Source organism: Coenobita brevimanus, chromosome 78, assembly GCF_032717465.1.
Source record: "Coenobita brevimanus isolate Jiangsu-jjx chromosome 78, ASM3271746v2, whole genome shotgun sequence".
NCBI lineage: Eukaryota > Metazoa > Arthropoda > Malacostraca > Decapoda > Coenobitidae > Coenobita > Coenobita brevimanus.
The window spans coordinates 25,141,498-25,150,039 of NC_137031.1; the positions used below are offsets into that span (position 1 = coordinate 25,141,498).

General features: G+C 44.1%; 1 pseudogene; it reads right to left on the reverse strand.

The window, feature by feature from the left end:
* Positions 1-704: 704 nt before the first annotated feature.
* Positions 705-6,707, reverse strand: LOC145408758 (uncharacterized; annotated as a pseudogene).
* Between the last annotated feature and the right edge of the window lie 1,835 nt (positions 6,708-8,542).

Consider the following 8,542-nt stretch of genomic DNA (forward strand, 5'->3'; position numbering starts at 1 on the left):
ACGATTTCCCCCTTTTCAGCTGAGAAAAAGCATCTGAAGTCGGCCCAGATAGCAGTGAAAGGCTAAGGGTTTTATTCTTGCTGTCCAGACGGTTTTCTCAGGTGTGGAGGGGTTCAATCAAAGGCAGTATTCTCGGTTAAGGAAACTCCCTAACACCTTTTCCCAATCGACTTTTGTGTATTATACCTTATTGTTCCATCCCGTGGTCCATAAACCCTTCCAATATCGCCATACTCTGCATGGATAACGTGCTAAACCCAGCCATATCCAAAAAATAAATCGCTAACGAAGAGGTGTTAGGGAGCTTCCTTATGAGTCCAAGTTCGTATTCTCGGCAGTTAACTCCATAGCACCTCTTCCTCACCGATATATTTTTTCAGAATGACTTAAGTAACAGGAAGGCAAGGTGTAATCAGCAAAATAAGTCGCTTAGGAACAAGTGTTAGGGAATACCTTACCGACGAGAAGGCAGCCCAAGCCTCCCTTAACCCCTTCAGCCCGAGAAATCCCTCTAAGCTGAGAATAACCGTCTGAAAATCGCAAAAATGTGAAGAAATCCAACACAAATGAAATTGATTAGTATCTTACCTGTCTAGTCTACTTGGCTCCTACCTGTAAATAATTATATATATATTTTATTTACATTATTTACATAGAAATTTATATATACATCTATAGGGCAATAATTTATATAGATTGTACTATTAAAAGCTGGGAGTTTGGTACAGCCCGTTAGTTATGCCGTTACCGTTACCGTTGATTGCACCGTTACCGTTTGTGTAACCGTTGGTGTAGCCGTTTCCGTTGCCATTACTGTTGATTTGTCCGTTTCTGTTGACACCGTAGCCATTGATGGCTCCGTTACCGTTGCGACTCCCGTAATTGTAACCGTTACCGTTGACACCGTTACTGTTGATACCGTCACCATTCACACCATTTAAATAGCCATTACCGTTGATACCGTTACCATTGATACCGTTACCGTTGATACCGTTACCATTTATACCATTACGATAACCATTACCGTTGATGCCGTTACCGTTGATCCCGTTACCGTTAATACCGTTGATACCGTTACCATTCACACCATTACCATAACCATTACCATTGATGCCGATACCGTTGACACCGTTACCTTTGATGCCGATACCGTTGACACCGTTACCGTTGATGCCGTTACCGTTGACACCGTTACCGTTGATACCGTTACCGTTAATACCGTTACCATTGACACCGTTACCGTTGACACCGTTACCGTTGATACCGTTACCGTTGACACCGTTACCGTTGATACCGTTACCGTTAATACCGTTACCATTGATACCGTTACCGTTGACACCGTTGCCGTTGACATCGTTGACATCGTTACCGTTGATGCCATTACCGTTGATACCGTTACCGTTGACACCGTTGCCGTTGACGAGTCCAATATTGGCGTTGAGACCATAGAAACTGGGAGCGGTGGCACAGTCGAAGTTGTACCACCAGTCACACACAAAGTACTGTTGGTTGAAAACAGTACCGTTGGGACAAAGGAAGGAATCCATACGTCCATCAGCTTGGCAGATGTGGAACACCTGTGGAGATAGTAGTAGTAGTAGTAGTAGTAGTAGTTGTGGTGGTGGTGGTGGTGGTGGTAGTAATAGTGTGGAAAACCTATGGAAATAGTGTAGTAGTAGTAGTAGTAGTAGTAGTAGTAGTGGTGGTGGTGGTGGTGATGGTGGTGGTGGTGGAGGTGGTGGTAGTAGTAATAGTAGTGTGAAAGACCTGTGGAAACAGTGTAGTAGTAGTAGTAGTAGTAGTAGTAGTAGTAGTAGTAGTAGTAGTAGTAGTAGTAGCAGCAGTAGTAGTAGTAGTAGTAGTAGTAGCAGTAGCAGTAATAGTAGTGGTGGTGGTGGTGGTGGTAACAGTGTGGAAGACCTGTGGAGATAGTAGTAGTAGTAGTAGCAGTAGTATTAGTGGTAGTAGTAGTAGTAACAGTAGTAGTAGTGTTGGTTGTGGTGGTGATGGTAAAAGTGTGGAAGACCTGTGGAAATAGTAGTAGTAGTAGTAGTAATAATAGTAGCAGTGGTGGTGGTGTTGGTGGTGGTAGTTGTCATAGTGAGGAAGGCCTGTGGAAATAGTGTAGTAGTAGTAGTAGTAACGGTGGTTATGGTGGTGGTAGTAGTGGTGGAAATAATGGTAGTAGTAGTAGCAGTAGTAGTAGTAGTATCAGTAGTAGTAGTAGTAATAGTAGTAGTAGTAGTAGTAGTAGTAGTAGCAGTAGTAGTAGTAGTAATGGTAGTAGCAGTAGTAGTAGTAGAAGTAGTAGTAGTAATAGTAGTAGTAGTAGTAGTAGTAGTAGTAGTAGTAGTAGTAGCAGCAGCAGCAGCAGCAGTAGTAGTAACAGTAGTAGAAATATAAATATAGTACCGGTAGTAGTAGTAGAAATATAAATACAGTATTAGTAGTAGTAGTGGGAGGAGGAGGAGGAGGAGGAGGAGATAAAGAAACAGAAGAACAGGAACAAGAAATAGTAGTAACAGTAGTATCAAAGGCAGCAGTAGAAGTAACAGCAGCAGTAGTAGTAGCATAGATGAAGATGAAGAAGGAAGAGGAGGAGGAGGAAGAGAAGAAGAAAGAGGAGAAGAAGTAGCAATAGTAGCAGAATAGTAGTGGTAGTGGAAGAAGAAAAAGAAGCATTAGTAGTAGCAGAAATTGGTAAGGAAGAAGCCCCAGTCATCACCTACGGCATACCGGAAGATGGCATTAAGAGGTAATTAGGTAGGTCAGGGAGAACGACCGTACTGTTTAGAAATCAAGGCTGAAGATGCAAGAGAAAGTTGGTATATAGGTGTCATGACTGCAAAGTCTCTGCATGATTTTAAGGTTAGTGTAATTCGGGGATGAGACGCTGATTTCACCAAGGGGAGGCTGATTTATGACGAAAGTTGAGAGAGAAGGGGATGTTTTTCAGTAAGCTAGCTCATTTCCGTCACTTTTCAATGCCCAAGGACTTACGGCTATATTGGAATGCTTTTAATTTGTGATGTGTTTGTAGATTTCAGCAGAGAGAGCATTGTTTGTGACCAAAGTAAGGGAGAATGAAATGTCTTTAAGTAAGCTAGCTCACTTCTTTAACATTCCAATGCACAAGGACTTCAAAATGTATTGGACAGTATTGTTGATATAATGTGTGGGGTCATTTTGAACTCAGATGGAACTGGACATGAGGCAGTTTTTGGTGTCTTCATCTCCTCAAAATCTGTCTCATGAGAGGCAAAATGCTAATAACTCATAGAAGCAGATCTCCATTTGAAAGCAAGCTCCTCTAACCACAACGTATAGGAGTGAAACCTGCTGATTTTTACCCCCATGATGAGGAGCAAACGTCCTACATCCCAGATTGTTATTAAAATTGGTTGATATTTTTACTTTCCTTCTCGTGATAGCTTATTATAGCCTAACCTACCCTGGGTGTAATATTAGCTAGTCTATTGATGGACCTGTGTATTGGGGTAGCTAATCCGGGTGTAGTGAAGGAACTGGCTAAATATACACACCCTAGACAGTAAACATAATAGTGTACCCTCATGCTACACCCAGATTGCAGGGCATTGTTGGTGTGGGAAAATTGGAAATGGTGTCGGGAAAGGTGTATTGGCGCTCCTATACCCAGTGTAGTGAAAAGGCTAGCTAAGTACCATGAAGAACTCCCATAAGTATATAGTACCATGAAGAAGTGCATAACGGTATCGTGAAGGGGGTCTAGCCTAAGATACTACCATGAAAAAGCCTTAGTACCGTGAAGGAATGCACAGATGGATCGTGAAGGGGTTAACCTCAATAACTACCATGGAGACCTCCCATGATATAGTACCATGAAGGAGTGTATAAAGGAATCAACAGTAGACACAATGGTAATAAGTTGCATTCATCCTTACCTAACAGACATGGTTGCAGTGTCTGGGAAGGTGAATGTAGTGAAGTAAAGGACTGAGTAACTATTATAATGGATGTGAGGGGTCGTATTGTGACAGATTTCGTTGCCCATCTTCCTCAGTTATTTATTTTGCCTCTTGTAGCTATGAGCCTTCATGGGCATCAATAGTAGATCTTAAAACCTTATTAGTAATGTATGAGGGAATATTATGATGCAGTAGGTTAAATAAATTGCTCAAAAAGAAGTCTTAATGAAGCTTGACATCAAGCCTTAGGTAGGGGAGTAGAGTACTGTGTGTTGGAGCAGGTGAACCCGGTGGACTGCAGGACTGTACTATGATACATGAAGACTTACACAGTAGGTACAGTGCCAGGACTCAATACCTCACAGTATTTTCACCTGACATCCGGCCTCGTAAGGTATACTTACTGATACCGGTACCGGCGTGCTGCAGTGAAAAGACTTAACTGTCATGAAGACCTAAGAGTGTTGATACAGTGCCAGGACTTACACAGTAGATACGGTGCCACAGAACAGTATCTCACAGTATTCTCACCTAACATCCAGCTTCCAGGGTGGCGTCAACATAACTCCCGGGTACCTGTGTGTTGGAGCAGGTAAACCCGGTAGACTGCAGGACTGTACTTATGATACCTGAGGACTTACACAGTAGATAAGGTGCCACAAAACAGTAAATCAACGTAACTTCTCACCTGACATCCAGCTTCCGGGGTGGCGTCGGCATAATATCCGGGCACCTGTGTGTTAGCGCAGGTGAAGCCGGTCAGCGGGACGGAGGCGAGGATGGGATAGTCCACGCCTGCAACGCCGCCCCCCCCCGATGGCAGAGCTCAACGCGGTGATGGGGTCCACGAAGCCGTTGATCCCATTACCGTTGATGCCGTTGATTCCGTTGATACAGTTACCATTGATACCACTGATTCTGTTGATGCTGTTACCGTTGAGACCGTTTGTGAAGCCATTACCGATGCTTGTTCTACCGTTTCCGTTGATGGCACCGTTTCCGTTAGCTTACCCATTACCGTTGACTGGACCGTTACCGTTGATGGCACCGTTTCCGTTAGTGTACCCATTGCCGTTGATTGCACTGTTACCGTTGATTGCACCGTTACCGTTAGTGCACCCATTGCCGTTGATTCCACTGTTACCGTTGATTGCACCATTACCGTTGATTGCTCCATTGCCATTACCGTTGACAGCTCCGTTGCCGTAAGAGTAACCATTACCATACACAGCTCCATTACCGTTGATTGCACCGTTACCATTGATTGCTCCATTGCCATTACCGTTGAAAACTCCGATACCGTTGGTGTAGCCATTACCGTTACCGTTGATGAGTCCGTTACCGTTGACTGCTCCGTTACCGTTGACTGCTCCGTTACCGTTGACTGCACCATTACCGTTGATTACTCCGTTTCCGTTACCAATACCGTAAAAATAACCGTTACCGTTACCATTGATTCCTCCGTTACCATTGATTGCTCCGGTGCCATTACCGTTGATAATTCCGTTACTGTTGGTGTAGCCATTACCGTTACCGTTGATGAGTCCGTTACCGTTGATTGCTCCATTACCGTTGACTGCTCGGTTACCGTTGACTGCTCGGTTACTGTTGACTGCTCCGTTACCGTTGATTACTCCGTTTCCTTTACCAATACAATACCGTAAAAATTACCGTTACCGTTGCCACTGATTGCTCCCTTACCGTTACCGTTGACTGCTCCATTACCGTTACCCTTAATTGCCCCGTTACCCTTGATTGCTCCGTTACCGTTGATTGCTCCATTACCGTTGACTGCACCATTACCGTTGACTGCACCATTACCGTTGGTTAGTCCGTTTCTGTTACCAATACCGTAAGAATAACCGTTACCGCTGTCAGTGATTACTCCATTACCGTTACCGTTGATCGCTCCGTTACCGTTGATCGCTCCGTTACCGTTGATTCCTCCATTGCCATTACCGGTGATAATTCCGTTACCGTTGGTGTAGCCGTTACCGTTACCGTTGATGAGTCCGTTACCGTAGATTGCTCCGTTACCGTTGACTGCACCATTACCGTTGATTACTCCGTTTCCCTTACCAGTACTGTAAAAATAACCGTTACCGTTACTGCACTATTACCGTTGATTACTCCGTTTCCGTTACCAGTACTGTAAAAATAACCGTTACCGTTACCATTGATTGCCCCGTTACCGTTGATTGCTCCATTACCGTTGATTCCTCCTTTTCCGTTACCAATGCCGTAAGAATAGCCGTTAACGTTAATTACTCCATTACCGTTACCGTTGATTCCTCCGTTACCGCTGATTGCTCCGTTACCGTTGATTACACCATTACCGTTGCCGTTAGTATAGCCGTTACCGTTGATTACACCGTTTCCGTCGCCGTTAGTATAGCCGTTACCGTTAATTACTCCGTTACCGTTGCCGTTAGTATAGCCGTTACTGTTGATTGCTCCGTTGCCGTTGCCGTTAGTATAGCCGTTACCGTTGATTACTCCGTTACCGTTGCCGTTAGTATGGCCGTTACCGTTGATTACACCGTTACCGTTGATTGCTCCGTTATCATTACCGTTGATTGCTCCGTTACCAATGGTTGCTCCATTACCGTTAAGGCCACTACCGTTTGCGCCATAACCATTAACAGCCCCGTTGCCATTTCCGTTGATCTCGTTGATTCCGTTGCCGTTTCCGTTGATTCCGTTACCGTTGCTTGGTGGTAGGTAGGTATTCTGAGCCAGACACGCTCCCAACAGGGCTGAGAGAGAGAGAGAGAGAGAGAGAGAGAGAGAGAATTTGAAAAAGTTAATAACATTGCTAACAATAAGCAAAATATAATAATAATAATAATAATAATAATAATAATAATAATAATAATAATAATAACAATAATAACAATAAGAATAATAATAGTAGTAGTAGTAGTAGTAGTAGTAGTAGTAGTAGTAGTAGTAGTAGTAGTAGTAGTAGTAGTAGTAGTAGTAGTAGTAGTAGTAGTAGAGGTCAGGTACTGAAAGGCGTCTGGCCATAGAGAAACAGATCAATAGAGATTATACCTAAGGCGTCTGGCGATAGGTAGATAGATAGATAATTAGGGCGTCTGGCGATAGATAGAGAGGATATTGAGAACGTCTGGCTATAGATTAATAGAGATGGTATAGGGCGTCTGGCAAAAGAGATGCTGCGTAGGGCGTCTGGTAATAGATAGATACCAATGAAACTATATGGTGTCTGGCAATAGATAAATAGATAGATAGATAGATAAATAGGTTGATAGACAGAGTTAAACTGAACTTCACAACTCCTCACTATAAATATCCCCCTCCAAAAAAGAAAAAAGAAAATGAAAAGAAAAAAGATGTCGAGAGCAAGAAAGATGGTCCAGCTAAATGTATTTCTAAAACTTTTAAATTCTCGTCTAAAAGTCCTTCAGGCTACTGTGAGTACAAGCAGGATGTGCTAAATGTACTACCGCTTCCCCTAGGACCAGGAACAAGTGCGCACGAGTGTACAGCCCCTGCCAGTGGCCAGGAACAAGTGTGCACGAGTGTACATCCCCTCCCAGTGGCCAGGAACAAGTGCACACGAGTGTACATCCCCTCCCAGTGGCCAGGAACAAGTGCACACGAGTGTACATCCCCTCCCAGTGGCCAGGAACAAGTGCACACGAGTGTACATCCCCTCCCAGTGGCCAGGAACAAGTGCACACGAGTGTACATCCCCTCCCAGTGGCCAGGAACAAGTGCACACGAGTGTACATCCCCTCCCAGTGGCCAGGAACAAGTGCACACGAGTGTACATCCCCTCCCAGTGGCCAGGAACAAGTGCACACGAGTGTACATCCCCTCCCAGTGGCCAGGAACAAGTGCACACGAGTGTACATCCCCTCCCAGTGGCCAGGAACGAGGGCACACGAGTGTACATCCCCTCCCAGTGGCCAGGGACAAGTGGGAACGAGTGTACATCCCCCTCCTGTAACCCCGAACAATTGTGCTCGCTTGTACATCCTCAGAAACAGTTGAGCGTGAGTGTAGTTCTTCCCCCTCCCCTCCACCACCACTACAGTTACCACCTCGCATTTAAGTGGCTGGATTGACTCGGAAGACTGGCTTAACTAGGAACAGTGAAATGGCTGTCTGTCGTTGTGGTCGGGGGGTGATAGAGACGCCTAGGAAGTCTTGTGTCCTGTCCACTCACACACAAAGTCAAGCTGAAAAAACGTAGAGGGTTAGAGCTAGCTTATTTTAGAGTTAGAGCTGGGTTGGGTTTGGCTTATACAGTATAACAGCTAATAAGAACATATATATCATTATAGTAACAGGTATATTTTTGGATGCTGCCTAAGGTAATATATAACTGAAGCAATATTTAATTATAAACTTAATGAGTCCAAGGGCAAAGAAAAGTAGGGCATATATTGTCGCTATACTTGAAAATATACTATGCAGTCTTACATGTAAAATATATTATGCTCATCTCCCTATCTATCTGCCTGTCTACCTATCTATCTATCTAAGCATTAAACCATTTTCTTACCAGCAAATATCAGCTGCCTCGTTATCTTAGTCATGTCTTCTTCGAGGACGACTTGAGGGTA